The following is a 15,955-nucleotide window of genomic DNA, read 5'->3' on the forward strand; positions in this document are numbered from 1 at the left end:
CTCTTTCTCACGGAAAGAATTCAGAAATTAACATGCCTTAGCGAACTCAAAGGCACGAGTAATAATTTCAGATCAGCTAAAGGATACAAAACTGTAAATGATAATTTCAGCAACTCGAGAACCTCGACTTCCACCCCTAATTCTTCGAGAATGGCATGCGTGCTATGTCCTGGTCAGTTTACGACAGTACGGCGACATCAGGGGTCGAATTACCGCATACGTGAACGAGTAAAATAGTTTGAAAATTTTTGTTTTGCCATTACCACATTCGTTAACGAATAAGCACTATCGATATTCGAGATTATGGCATTCGTTAACGAGTGTAACTGCTAGGAGTCAGGAGCAATCGAATGGAATCGTTACTTGAAATAAAATGGCCGACAAAAGGTTGAAATGGCTCAATTCATGACCATCCGAGTTTGGCAAAAGTATGTTGCCAAATTGTAACCAAGGGAAGTTTATAGGCTATAGAAGGAATAGTTCCCCCAGTTAAATGAATCTACCACCAGTGTTTATATCAACAACTCACTGTGTAAGAAAACATTGGACTTTTTTAACTATGATGAGGCACTAACAAATTATGGATATAGGTTCGTTTATGCGAGAAATGGCCGTGTCTTCTACAAACGTAGTGAGATATGTAATGCAAAAGTTATAAATTCTACTGAGGAAGTTGATAAACTAATACTTAATGCCACAAAAAATAAATTGAGAGTGATGCTCCTAATGTTTTCGAAGATGATGACGGCTTTGGCGTCCGGTTTACATGGGAGCTATATCAGGTTATAGACTGATTTGGACCATACTTGGCACAGTTGTTGAAAGTCATAACAATGCACTACATGCTCAATTTCAGACAAATCGGACATAAATTGCGGCTTGTAAGGGCTCAAGAGGTTAAAGCGGAATATCGGTTTATATGGGAGCTATATATAAATCTGAACCGATAAGGCCAATTTGCAATCCCCAACGACCTACCAAATTTCAAGTGGCTAGCTTTACGCGTTCGAACTCTATCGTGATTTCGACAGACGGACGGACATGTCTAGATCGACTCAGAACGTCGAGACCATCAAGAATATATATTCTTTATGCGGTCTTAGACGAATACTTCAAGGTGTTACAAACGAAATGACTAGATTAGTATACTCCCATCCTATGGTGGTGGGTATACAAAAAATTATTCTGTTGATTTATTGGTCTTTTTATACCCACCACCGATGGATGGAGGTATAATCATTTTGTCATTCCGTTTGCAACACATCAAAATATCCATTTCCGAGAATATATATTCTTGATCGTCGTAAAAATCTAAGACTGGCCCCGATCGGTCCGATATCTCGATTTAAGGCCTTAGGCCCAAAAAAAGCGCATTTCTTGTCCGATTTCACCGAAATGTGGGACAGTGAGTTGTTTTAGGCCCTTTGACATCCTTCTTCAATTTGGCCTAGATCGATCCAAATTTGGATATAGCTGCCATATAGACCGAGCTCTCAATGATATGAAAAAATAAGCCAAACTAAAGGCGTTTTTACTTATTTTTTCATTGGAACTGCGTTTTGTTTTTGAAATAAATGATCCGATTTTTTGCCGACTGTTTTCTTTTGATTTTCTACCAAATTAATCTGGCAGAACACACCCGTTGGATTTTCACTAATTAACATACACAAAATCAGAGTTGCACTAATCACTGGTTTTGACAGCCAGTGGGCTCAATATTTTGTTGTTGGGCAACTGCCACTATCTAAATGAATATATCTTGATTGACGGCAGTTCCAAGATATATTTATTTACAGGTAGTGGTAATTGCCCCACAACAAAATATTGAGTGCACTATCTGTCAAAATCAGTGATAAGTGTGTATGTAACTAGTTCCCGCCATTTTTCGTTGTTTGTGTGTGCTATGGTTCTTAACTATAATACACACACACAAGAAAAACTCGTTGACAGATAGTGTACTTCGTTAGAAAAAATTTAACTCATCTGTTTACGGTACACCACCTGGTAATTATGTCATGGGCAGTTCTCTGGCCTTCACCGCCAAATCGTCTGCCTTTCATTTCCCCTTACTCCTTTATGGCCCGGCACCCAAACGATGCGGATCCTCAGAGAAGGCGTAAATCTCGTAGGGTTGCTATTCTATTCTGCTTTCGGAATAGTCGGGGAAATCTTTAATTTTTTAGCGAGCGGAATTTGACAGTTGTGTTTTGTTTTTATTATCATATCAAAAAACGTTTTTTATCGGCACTTATGGTTTTATTGTTATTTTTTCACAAATAAATAAAAAAAAAGAAAAGAAAAAACGAGCCATTGTCACCAATAAAACAAAAATGATGACGACAATGATGTCAAGTGTTGCCACTAAAATTTTGTTTGCCAATTTCCTCACTATAAACAGAGTACTTCTTTTTTACCTTATTTCCTCCAGCGTTTCGCCGACGTTTTTTTATATGGAGTTTGACAGCATTCCGCCTGAAAAGCTGAACAGAATACTTTTACTTTCCGTAAGGACGTTCACACTCGACATCTTCGCGTTAGCACTACACAACCTCACGCAGGACCGTATAAGGCAGTCTAAAACATATCTCAGTCCCTGAATTCTCAATGTAGACCCCCAGGCCCAATCTGTCCTCTAGCTTTGATCCACCCGTGTAACATGATTTTCCAGATGGCAATACTATGGTTCCGTCAATGCAAGACTGTGCCGCTGGCAGCAGTGCCTCGCACTGGAAGCTGGCACGAAGCTTCCAGGTTTCCGATCGGAAATGTCGTCCTCTTAGGTTTCCTATCGTCGCTTCGATTATACCGCGATGGTATAAGCTGCTCCCATCCTCTATCCATTCTTCCATTGCCTTAAGTCTCATAGCCGCAGTGGCTGTCTCACACTTTATCTCTATGTCAATGGGCCGGATATCTAGAATAGTCTTCACTGCCTATGTGGGCGTGGTCCTCGTCGCTCCGCCTTTACCAAGACAACATTTTCTCTGAACCTGTTATATGGTCCTTATGTTGCACTTTTTCTACATAGCAGTCCACCCAACTACGGAGGCGTAAGAAAGTATTGGTCTAATCACGCTCCTCTAGAGCCAGTGGACTATCCTCGGATTCAGGCCCCATTTCGAGCCTACGGCACGTCTACATAGTGCCCAACATCTGTGAGCCTTCTCAGTACGCTTCTGAATGTGAATGTTCAGTTTCCTGTCCAAGATCACACCTTACTATTTGTCAGATATCGAAATCGTCTTATTGAGGAAATGTGGTGCGTTAAATTGGCCCGCCTTCGTCTTCCTCGTGAACAGGCATATTTCAGTCTTCTCTGGGTTAACATTGAGACCTCTGGGTATAGCCCAGTCATATACCATATGCAAGTCCCATTAGGCCCTTATGCATAGCTGGTCCGGATCCATTTCCTTTAAAAGTATTATAACATCGTCTGCGTAGCAGACGGGCTCAAATCCCTCCTCGGTCAGCATCCGTAATATATCATTTATGGTTATATGGATTATCCAGTCTCTAAGTACCGGGTCCACCCGGTACTGGTCTAAGGATTGAACCAGCGTGTCGGTCCGCAAATTGTTAGATCCCTACTCGATGTCAATGCATACCGCCAGTATGTACGTTTTGACATCGAAGGATTTTTCTATTTTATGCACAACCTCGTGCAGGGAAGTCTCCACCGACCTTCTCTTGACATGGTCATGCTGTTTGTATTTGATGTTCTACTCTTTATCATGGTGTCCACAATACGTTCCATGGTTTTGAGTAAAAAACCGGAGTATATACAAGTCCCAGGCACGCTGTGAAAATATTGGCCAGGTGGGGCGCCAGATAGGGTGCTTTTTTCTGTAGTAGCGCCGGAAATATTCCATCAGGTTCGGGTGACTTAAATGGTTTGAAGCTCTTCAAGAATTCCTCCACCATGAATTCCATAATTATAAACCTTTGATCAACATCATTATTCCAAGATTTCGGTGTCTCCGTGAGTCCTGTCGTACCCTGTGGAAAATGTTTTCCGTTGTCTCTGTTATTTCCTAAAGTTTCAGTTTGGACATAGGTTTTTGAGAGAAAGGCAGAAAAGCTTCCAGGAGCCACGTTTTGCCGCTCTGGTAATCTTATTGTTTTCCTTGAGTAGTGTATAATACACATTTCAATAAACTTCAGTTTTTTTACGACGTGCTCTGTTAAAAAGTCTGCGGACCTCTTTCCTATTGTAATATTGCGAATCTCCCCGGTCATCCAGGGGTTTTCTTGGGCTGATTTCCTTTCACGAACAATAATATTCGATAAACCCCACCACTACAGTCGTTATCCTGTTGACATTTTCGTCAATGTCTTCTATGCTTGGACAATCTAAATAATCTTGCCCAAGTCTTTTTCTGAGTAGATTTCCGAGTTTTGTCCAGTTGGTTTTCACTTATTCCGTAAGCTTATCGTATTCGGCGCTGGCCGTCAGATGTGATGGTCAGAGAAAGAGTATTCTATGAAGACCCTCCAATTCTGAACCCCATCGATTAAATTTTCCGAACATGTCGTCAAATCTAATACCTCCTCCCTAATCCTATTAAAAAAGGTAGCGGTGTTACCAATATTAAGTGTTATGATGTTTGTATTCAAGAACTCTGCCAGGGCTTGGCCCCGCTTATTAGTATTGGTACTACCCCACGAAATGTGGTGAGAGTTCGCATCGCACCCTATTAGTACCTCGTTTCCTGTCTGTTTTGCTTTCGCCAACGTTGCAGTTCCGACGTGGGTGGCGGTGTCGGAGAGTTGAAAGGCAGAAAAAGTGATGCCAGGTATGCTTCATCGTCTCCTAGTGTTACCACTGCTGCATCTGACGTTGACAACTCTGGGAAATATATATAATTCAAATTTTGTATGACAAATAACGCAGGTCCTCACGCGAACAGCTGTTAACAGCCGGCCAGGTTTGACGGTATTAAGATGTCAGATTTTTGTTTGTACACCCTTTGGTGTCATCTTCTATCTCGCATATTCTCTGTTCATGTACGCACATGTATACACACATGCCCCCTTTTTGTGTAAACCGTCGATCAGATTGATAGCAAAATGGCGGAGTGCACCATATGATTTGTGGTTGTTGTACAAATGAGACCACCTTTAATTGTTTCGTCATGAGTGTAAGCATAGAATAATTGCTAGTTTATATGGTTTAGTCCAGAAACTTTATTCCGGGTCGTTCATGGCTCCTGAATTAGACAATATGAATCTTGCCCTTGGTGGTTTTTTCCATTAGATTGTATGTAGATGTCTCACTCCTCGTATGGGGGTTTATCTGGATTACGTCAAAGTTAACTTTGCCCATAGTATCGATAGGAAAAATATCAATTGATATTCATACAAAATATAAAATATCGATAGTGCCATCTATATTTTGCCAGTTCCACCCGATAGCAAGATATATTCGGTTACAGGTATTGGCAGTTGCCCAACAACAAAATATTGAGTGCATTAGCTGTCAAAATCAGTGATTAGTGCAACTCCGAGTTTGGTACTAGTTCGCGCCATTTTTCGTTTGTTCTTAACTATAATATACACACACAACCAAAAATCATTGGCAGATAGTGCACTTCGCGAGAAAAAATTGTACTCAGTTGTTAACGGTTCACAACGTGGTAATTATGTCATGACCCGATAGTATCAGTTGTGTGTCGTGAATAGCTGAACAACTGATCTTAATATGTGAAGGGGACAAAGAGCAGAATGAAGCGTACTGGCAGCGTATTTAAAAATTCAGTCGGCTTGGGGGGACTAGTGAGCCGCCAACGAAAATTTCGGAACGCCTTTATTGTCTGATTTGATGTATCACCAACTTCGCCATCGCGCTTGTAAAAATATTAACCAACTTTCCGATTTCGAAGAATTTTTGTTTTTTAATGCCTAATCTTTATTTTTCTTATCCTTCGCGGCGTCGCATATCCTTTTCCGCTTAGTTGTAATATAGAAAAGTAAAAAACCATTTTTCAATATTTAGAAGTGACGTCTTTTTCCATCCGGGTGAAAAGGTGGGTGAAAGAAAAAGTGAGAAAAAAAGTGAGAAACGAGATCTTGAATGAAAGTACTTGAAGCATGGAGGAAAAATAAAACAATCTATTCACATTACAAACTGATACATATCAGAACAAAACTCAAAATTAACAAAGAAAATGTCAAAAAATTTCGCGTAATTATTTTGCTTGGTCTTGTCAAGTACTTACGCGATTACTCATCTTCGTCACTGCCTGCCGTTTTATCTGCTCGCTTGATTTATTTTTAGTGTTGTCTCTGTTCATTATAAGTTATAAATAAATATCCTTGATACCCTTTGCAACTCTTTAGTGCACCAACATGTCAAGTTTTTACCAGCGATTCTCCTGTTTTGCATGAATATTTTCTTTAAATATTTAGACAACAGCAACAACATCGCAGCATCAAGCATCACACATTGTATCCCTTAACCCGCATTTAAATCTTCCGGTTGTCATCTTCTTTTTCTTTATGCGTTCTTCGTCATTATTATCAGTATTCATTCGCTCAATGCTTCAATTTGTTCTTGAAGCCAACCATCTACTATGCGCAAGAAATGAAGGACTTGATGATCTCCGAATGTGAAACAAATTACTAATGAGCATTCAAGAATAATGAAATTTGTCGAACTTGTATCATTTACGCTCGTTCACTGCCCATCCCACCCCACATACATAAGTGGAATTAAAAAAACAAAAGAAAGAAATCGAATATGATTGACAGCAATATTGTGTTACAGTACACCCGAAGAAAAATATTTTTTGGACTGTGAAATGCCAGAACGAACATATCAAAACGGTAAGTTAAGCCCCTACCTATGTGATAGTTAAGTTGGTTAATATTTTCGATTCTCTTTGCGAACAATGGCCATACAACACCATTGAAAGTTTTTCCCTTCTTTTTCACACACCGAAGTTATTTGTTAAGAAGGAACTGTTGCTGTTGCATCTGCAGCAGAAGGGAAGGAAGAAGTTTATTTTTTATGCCATTCCCAGAAACCTACTACAATGGGATCGCCTAAATCCTTTTCCTTACTTTAGTCGTATCTCGGATTCCTGCAATACCATTCGCTCCATTCACCATTTTTGTACAGTCGTAGCTACCGATTTCCCCAAGGAATGGTTGATCTCGTCAATATGTATTGAACCTACGAAAAGCTTAGCTGGAAGTTACCGGGCGCGTCCACAGGTTGCGGATAGTGGAATGCTCCATACGGAGTAGTTGCAACAGCAGTTGCGGACAATCAGCGGTATCGAATGGAGAGTCTCAATGAGAGGCCGGGTAGCACCGGCTCTTGCTTAAATACTTACTGCCTATGATGCTCGATACGACAAGGCGGGATATTGGCGCCTTTAAATAACCAAAGGCCAACATGTTTCCATGGCGATCGGTTGTATAGACCGGAACGAGTTTGCTAACCTGTCCTATAAGAGCTTGACGAGGAACGCCACCTCCACATGGAAATGTGGCTACAACTATACCCTCCAAATACTCAACAGCTACGGCGGTGGCGTCAGATCGTAGCATGTTGTCCTCCCCTCCTATAGGTGTGGGTGCCTTGGCGCACAACTAGTCGTCAGACTACTTAGCGAGGGAGAGACGGATAAACCAGAAGGATGCACAGTTCGTCCCCAGCCTTTAAGTTAATGTGGTGATCCGACTTGAATTCAGACAGCGACATTGTCAATGAAACAGTCATTGAAACCGAATCGAGAGATGAGGGCTAAGCTTAGAAGCAGACCGAGAAAGCGATCCGATGCACAACGAAGGAGACAGAGGAGTACGTACCGGCAGCGCAATAGAGCGAAAGTGCAGGATGCTGGAAGGCATAGAACTGACATTCCTAGTTGGAAGCTGAAAAAAGAATCAGATTTCCCGAAGAGCATAACATTGCAAAAATGCTGAAGAAGAAAAAGATCTCCCCGCTTGCAAGTACTCTGAGAAAACAAAGCCAGCCATCCCGCAATGGAGACTCCAGACAGTGTTCTGCGAAGGTAGACAAAGTCGGAAAAGGAACGAAGGAAGCGCACACAGGCCCTGAGTCTTCATGGAGGAATGTGACTTCCAAAAGGAGGCCACAGCCATCACAGAAAGGGAAAATTCTCTCTGATAACGGTAAGGAGCCGCCCTCTTACGCCAGAGTGGCAGAGAAACACAACAGAGTTGAACTAACTTAAGCAGGCATCAATATCGGGGTGCATCCCGTAGGATTCCACCAGATCATCGGTCCTAAGTGGAGGATCAGGTTAACGAACGGATTTTCGAACATGTGTGGAACTCTGTTGAGGGTCCAAACATACAACGCTGCGTTTGGCGTCGGCGAAATGTATTGATACCGTCAAACAGCTCGTCAGAGGTGTCCACGCTCCCTGGGAAGACGCAAAGCTCGACCTGGTGAGAAAGATGGACATCCCCCAGCTCACAAAGGCGACGGTCTTCATCAAGGTATTGGACAGTTCATTTGTGACAGAACGTATTTTCGGGTTCTTGGGTATGCAAAATCAATGCTTGGTCGCAGAGAAGTGGGAGGTCTTCCACAGGGAGGAGAAGGAGGAAGGAACTTTGCTTATGGTTGGAATTGAACAAGTCTCCGTGACGAGTTTGGATAAGACTTAAGGCTTGGCGCACTACGGGAGCAAGGCTGTCTTTTTCACAATTGGGAAGACTAGGATAGGCAGAAATCCTCATGTTGAGACATCAGGTCATGCAGCGGCTGGTGGCTATTGAGCCCAACGAACAGGGGCGGACGACGAGACAATTACCGCCTCTCTCAATATTGGAAAGACTAGGATAAACAAAGATCCTAATACTAAAATATCAGGTAGTGCAGTGGCTACAAACCCAACACAGCCAAACAAACAGGGTCCCGGCGACGGATCCATTACCGACTTTAAGATTCGGAAGACTAGGAAGATCTAGTAAAGGTCCTAACATTAGGCAGCGCATCGACAGGAGTCTCAATGCTGCCTAGCAAACAGGGAGCCGACGATGGTACCATCACTTACTCCCAAGAAGACCATTTACTTAAGATTTGGAAGACTAAGATAGGCAAAGATTCTAGTATTGAAACATCACGCAATACAGGGACTGGAAACTCAAGACAGCCTAACGAACAGGGACCCGAAGATGGAACTATACCGACTTTATAAAGATTCGGGAGAATAGGATAGGCATATAAACTAATACTGAAACATCACGCAGTGCAGTGACAGGAGATTCAATGCAGCCTAATGATCAGGGAGCGGACGATGAGACCATCACCCACTCCCAAGATGCCCATTTACTGAAGAACCAATGATTGAGGCAATCCAGATAAACCCCCACAGGAGTGAGATAGCTACACATGCACTGATGGAGAAAATCAGCAAGGGCAAGATTCACATTGCCTTGATTCAGGAGCCATGGACGACCCGGAACAAACTTTCTGGACTGAACCATACCAACTACTATTATTCTATGCTAACACTGGCCGATTACCTGTGTTATTTGCCTTAAAAATTTTCAATATATATTTTCCCCAGAGTTGTCAACATCGGATGCAATAGTGATGAGACAGGGAGACGTGGGAGCATACCTAGCATCACTTTATCTGCCTTTCGACTCTCCGACACTGCCACCTACGTCGGGCCTTTAACAGTTGGAGAGGAAAGCAAAACAGACAGCAAACGAGGTACTAATAGGGTGCGTTGCGAACTCTCACCACATTTAGTGGGGTAGTACCAACACTAATAAGCGGATCCAAGCCCTGGCAGAGTTCTTGAATTCTCACGACCTAATTACACTTAATAACACTGGAGGCCACCGTAGCGCAGAAGATAGCATATCCTCCTATGACGCTGAACGCCTAGCGGGACCATCAGAAAAAAATTTTCAGCGGTGGTTATCCCTTCCTTATGCTTGCAACATTTGTGAGGTACTATGCTATGTAAAACTTCTCTCCAAAGAGGTGTCGCACTGCGGCACGCCGTTCGGATTCGGTTATAAAATGGAGGCCCCTTATCGTTGAGCTTAGCTTGAATCGTACTGCATTCATTGATATGTGAGAAATTTACCCCTGTTTCTTAGTGGAATGTTCATGGGAAAAATTTGCAGTAACACTTAATATTGGTAAAACCGCTGCCTTTGTTAAAAGAATTAGGGAGAAGGCGTTAGATGTGACTCTCTGCTGTCACGAGAAGCTTAGCTGCGTGCTACCGGGCACGTCAACGGGTTGCGGATGGTGGAATGCTTCATACGGAGTAGCTGTAACTGCAGCTGTATCGAGTGGAGAGTCTAAGTGGGAGGTCGGGTGGCACTGGCTCTTGCACAAATACCGAGTACCTATGATGCTCGATATGACAAGGCGATTTATTGGCGCCTTTAAATAACCAATGGCCAACCTGTTCCCGCGGCGATCGGTCCTTTGGACCGGAACGAGCTTGCTCACCTACAGGAGCTTGATGAGGATCGCTACCTCCACATGAAAATGAGGTTACATTTTAGAATAGCACGGCTAGCGCCGAATCCGATAAGCTTTCGGAATAAGTTGAAAACTAACTGGTAATTGGTAATGTGTAATGTATGGGACATTTATTCGCTAAATGTAATATGGTTACAGAATGTAAAATATTAAAAATATTTTTCATTACATCTGCACATTCCGCCAATTTTGTTGTTCTTGGTTCTCGTCCAAAGTTTATCTTTCCTATGGACGCTTTTTGCTAATTATGAAAATCAAAAGAAACGGCAGATGTTGCCCATAAAGGACCACAGCGCCTGACGTTTCACTCACTGTTTCAAATTTCTTCGAAATCGGAAGAAATATGCTCCTTTTATGGATTCAATACTCTATTTCGGGAAATCAATCTATATGGCAGCTATGGTCGATATGGTCCGATCTAGACCACATTCAACAAAAAGGTGTGGGTCTATCAAAACACACTGTTCCAAGTTTCATCGAAATCGTTTATGGGTTCAATACGCTACACATGGACGATATGTTGGGTGTGAGTGCATCCCAAACACAAAAATTACGAGTAAACACAAATTCATATCTACTTTCCAAGAGTAGGCAAAAACAAAGGTCTCGAAAGAGAAAGCAGTTAGCTATGTGCATGTTTCATCAATGGCTTCTTCAATTGGTATGGATACATTCTGGGAGAACAATTTTGACCAGTGCTTGTTTCAGATGAATAACATTCGTAATGTAAGGGATAGGATTTTGGACCTGGTGTTTACCTCGATCATGGACTTCTCTTTATGTAGATGTTTGCCATTTGCGGAACCCGAGGATGGATACCATCCAACTATGTCTGTTGAAGTTCAGTTGCGCGTGATTTGATGAAAGATCTTCCAGTAAAGGATACGGGATTTAAATTTAATTTTGGCAGTATTATCTTTGATCTGCTGCGATCGATTTTATTCGGCATTTATTGGGTTTCTGATTGCGATTTGGATTTGTAAATTTCGTCTTTTTATAATGTTCTAAATGATGCTTTCAAAATATCTGTTTCCACTGTGAGGTCTCATTCTGAAAGGGGACCAACATGGTCTACCTCGTATCTGAGACGCTTGTGTAATGTCAAAAGTACACTTTGAAATATAACAATTATTCGAGAACGAGGGCTAAGTACAACACTGAGAACATAACATGTTATTCTGATTATCTTGTCAGGATGAGGAATTATCTTTACAGTAATCTCAGTAGCTTTTATAAGTTTGTGAATTCTAATAAGGAGGTTCGGGAATTGCCTAGTTGCATGAAGCTTGATTGTAGGGAATCGTCTGACGATTCGGAGATAGCGATATGTTTGCAGACTTTTTCCAAATTAGTTATAACAAATTGTCTTTCTGTTCCAGATATGCTTATGACATTAATAGGTTGAATAATTTTCAACTGATTATTCTTACTGAGGATGAGGTGCTGAATTCCAAGACACCAGGGCGGGATGGTGTACCGGCGAACATTCGTAAATCTTGTGCCTCCGAGTTATATAGGCCATATTCAATGATTCATTTTCTTCAGGATATTTTCCTCATTCCTGTAGTTCAAGTTATATAATTCCTTTGCATAAAAATGGTAGCAGATGTATTATTGAAAATTATAGGGGTATTGCGAATTAAAGTGCAACGCCAAAGCTGTTTGAAATGCTGGTTTTTCGTAGGATAGCCCATTTTGTCACACCAATTATTTCACCCTACCAACACGGGTTTGTTAAGGGGAGGTCGACATTGACCAACCTATTAGAACTGAAGTGTCATGCATATAATGGTTTTGTAAACAGATTTCAAACGGATGTAATTTACACTGCTTTTAGTAAGGCTTTCGATACTGTGGGGTATTATTTATTACTGTTAAAACTTAATATAATGGGTTACCCATCTGTTCTTTTGAATTGGATAGCTTCTTACTAACAAGATCATATACAGAAAGTTTACTTTGACAATATTCTTTCCAAGGGTATAACTGCTTATTCTGATGTTCCACAGGGCAGCCATTTAGGTCTATTGCTGTTCGTTCTTTGCTTGAATGATCTTCCATCATCTCTATGGAATGCATGGGGATAGCAGTCAGATCCGGTACTGCCGAGATAGAGCTACACAACGTGTATCCACCGCCCGGAAGCCTTAATGTAGATCTACATGATCTAGAGCGTGAGGTTCAGCGCTACAAGAGAGAACCTTTAGATGAAGCGGCATATCAAGCAGGTCTAAAGAACATTCATGCAGACACGGTAGCAGATGCGGTAATTGGCTACCGGGTGAATGTAGTCCTTGGAGAACGAACGCCCCGCTTTGCACCCTAAGAAATCAACCTCCCCCAGCAGACCAGAGTAGTTCTGGCTCAATTACGTTCCGGCAGATGCAGCCGCCTCAACTCCTACATAGCAAGGATTGATGCCGACGTGCAAGATGTATGTCCCGATTGTAACCAGGGACCGCACGATACACGTCACCTGTTAAACTGCACGGCCAGACCCACTCGACTCAGACCCAGATCCTTGTGGACGCACCCCATATTCGTCGCAGAGTTCGTTTGTCGCATGCGTTTGAGCCAATTTTTGAAGCACTTTTGTCATTCTGATTGATGTATCTCCAAAACATGCATTCTGAACGCATCAACCGCTTCTTCAGGTGCCGAAAAACGTTGACCTCTCATTTTGTTTTTTACGAAAGGGAATAGAAAGAAGTCTTTCCGGGCCAAGTCAGGACTGTGAAGCGGATGACTCATCAAATCGATGTTTTCAGTGCTCAAAACTACAGTTCTTTCGTATTTTTGAAGCATTTCTCTCGACCAATTGACTCGAGCCTTTTAAAGTTGTCTCAATCTCACGATAGATCACATGATGATCTTGCAATATCAGTTGGCGCACAGCATCAATGGTTTTTGGAACATCAATTGATTTTGGACGACCTTCACGAAATTAGTCTTGGAGTGAACTACCACCTCGGTTGAATTCATCATACCATCGATAAACACTGGTCCTTGATGGACCTTGATCGCCAAAAATTGAATTAAGTTTATCGATGCACAGTTACTGTTGAGTTAATCCACGTCGAAAGTTGTAAAAATTTTCGTACGAAAATGTTTACGATTTAATTCTATTGTTTGGGCGAGATGAATCTTTTAAGTTACTGTGAACAGTTGAGTACGCATAACCTCAGTGCGCAGATTGCAACACAAGGGTTGTCCAATCCCGAAATATAAGAGACAACCCTCGTAAGATTAAATTAAACTATTTTTTTTTCTATAGACAAAATCAAGACAAATCTTCTATGCCATGTAAAAACATTTTAGTAAAACTTTTTAAAATGACAAAATTTCATATTTATAATATTTTACAGAGAGAACAAATTCAAATATTTAATGATATTTTTCTAAACAAATTTTAATGAATTTTTTTAAAGACGAAATTTCAGGTAATATTTTTAAAGACGAAACTTCATCACAGTTTCTCCTAAAGACACAATTCTTATAATTCAGCGTAACATTCTCGGCCCCAAACAACCCGGCCCCAAATTTTTATTTATTTTTTTTTTCTAAAATAGAAACAAAATGAAAAATCACAAAATAAAATACAAAATGATTTTTTTTTTTATGTAAGGATAAAACTTAAAAGACTTTTTTTTTAAATTTTGCTCAGGCCCGGGCATCCTCGATTTTTTTAAAGAAAGATTTCGATGAATTTCAATAAAATCTTTTCAAACATAAACATTTTCCTACATTTTTTCTATAAACAATTTTTAATAAATGTCTTTAAAGACCAAATTTTAACCCATTACGCTTAATCCTCGACTCCCTTGTCCAATTTGGATGAAATTTCATATATTTATAATTTAGAGCATTTATATTGACGTAGTTATTTTTTAATTCATTTAACGACAATTTTTTTAAAGAAAAAATAAAAAAAATTTTAGACATTTTTGAAAAAGAAGCTATTCTTTTATTTCCTCAGCCACAATGTATTTATAATAAAAAAAATCATGCTTTTAATATTTTATCACCATTTAGCGAAGAAAGGTGGATTTAATTACATTCAGATAAAATAGCACTTGCTGACTTATCGCCATAAATTTATTTTTTATATATAGAAACCATCAAATGCAACAAGGCTCTAAAATGGATTCAAGAAATTTTTAAGAATTTTGAGAAAAATTTTTGTTGGATTTTTTTGAATGGAAAAAATTGCCGAATTTCGACAAGCCAATTTCCCCCAAAACATGACATTATATCAGGGGATAACTTATTTTTTACTAGTAGCCAATCCCAATTTCATTAGGATACCTCTTTCTTAGCTTGAGCTGGAATTATTCTAAGGCAGCTCCATTGTTGGGTATTTTTCTACTCTTTCGTTTTTAATGGGTTAATGACATTTTCTTTAAAGACCGAGTCACCCAGATTTACATTTTAAAATAATTATTTCAAATGAAACAATTTCTTTTTTCCTTGGAATTTCAAAATACAGTATTTAAGGCAATTGATATCATAGTGAATTAGGATCGAAATCTATAAGTCAATAGCAAGCACCATTGCTTCTAGAAGAAATTTATAAGTTGTGTAGGTGAGGTGCAGGTAGGTGTAGAGTGAAATATTTTTAAAAAATTTTAAAATTAACATTTTGAATTGTTGATTTTCTTCCAAAAAAAAATTTACAATGAAAGGAGCTTAATACCCACCTTAAGAAAAAAAATGTGTTAAAATAATATTAGTCGGCAGACTTTTATGATTGAGAACAAGTTTTATATTGCAACTGCGGTTGTTGCCATTATTGATTTATTTATTTCATCTACAGAGTAAAAATTAGTTGTCAAAGAAAGACAAAAGTTTACAACTGCAATAACGTGGAAATCTCTTCGTAATTCTGATTTCTAGATTCATCACCTTTTCTTTTTTATCTCAAATAAATTATGCAAATTATAGCCATATACGGCAATAGTTGGATTTAATTTTTACCGGACATCCTTTCCTTCAAAATCGGATTTTCGATCGATTTTAATAAAGTTCGGAGGAGAACAAGGTGGATTAATAAAGTGGTCTCACGCGAACACCTGAAAACAGCCGGCCAGTTTGACGGTATAAAAATGTCAGTTCTGTGTTTGCATTCTCAGCAAACTGCCCCATTTTTTAACGTTCTCCTTGTTTGAGTTTCCATTTCTCTCATTTAACTGGCATACGTATGCAAACGAGGGCAAATTTCTTTGGTTGTGTTGAGAACAATGCCAATTTTGAAATTACATCTTGATGGCGGTTTGCACCATATGCTTTGAGGTTGTTAAACAAATGAGACCACCATTAATTGTTTCGCCATGGGAGGAGAAAAAAGCGGCATCATTTAGGCAGAACCTAAATGGCTCGTCGGAAAAATAAATTAGAATTTATTTTTTTGAAATATTTAATATTTATTGTTTAATATTTATTGTTTTTTAAATTTATTTGCGTAAAATTTTATGG

General features: G+C 39.9%; 1 protein-coding gene across 8 annotated transcripts in view; it reads left to right on the plus strand.

Annotated features, from left to right (window-relative positions):
* Window positions 1-5,791: 5,791 nt before the first annotated feature.
* LOC106088632 (tyrosine-protein phosphatase non-receptor type 4) overlaps window positions 5,792-15,955 on the plus strand; it is a 64,569-nt gene continuing 54,405 nt past the window's right edge. For 3 of the 8 annotated variants that reach the window (XM_059361207.1, XM_059361214.1, XM_059361215.1), the window contains exon 1: window positions 6,046-6,822. The gene's annotated coding sequence lies outside the window, so the exon portion shown is untranslated. Of the gene's footprint in view, window positions 6,024-6,045; window positions 6,823-15,955 lie in introns of those variants that run through there. The other 5 variants (XM_059361208.1, XM_059361209.1, XM_059361210.1 and 2 more) reach the window with 5 other exon arrangements.

The sequence above is a fragment of the Stomoxys calcitrans genome, chromosome 1 (genome assembly GCF_963082655.1).
Source record: "Stomoxys calcitrans chromosome 1, idStoCalc2.1, whole genome shotgun sequence".
Taxonomy (NCBI): Eukaryota; Metazoa; Arthropoda; class Insecta; order Diptera; family Muscidae; genus Stomoxys; species Stomoxys calcitrans.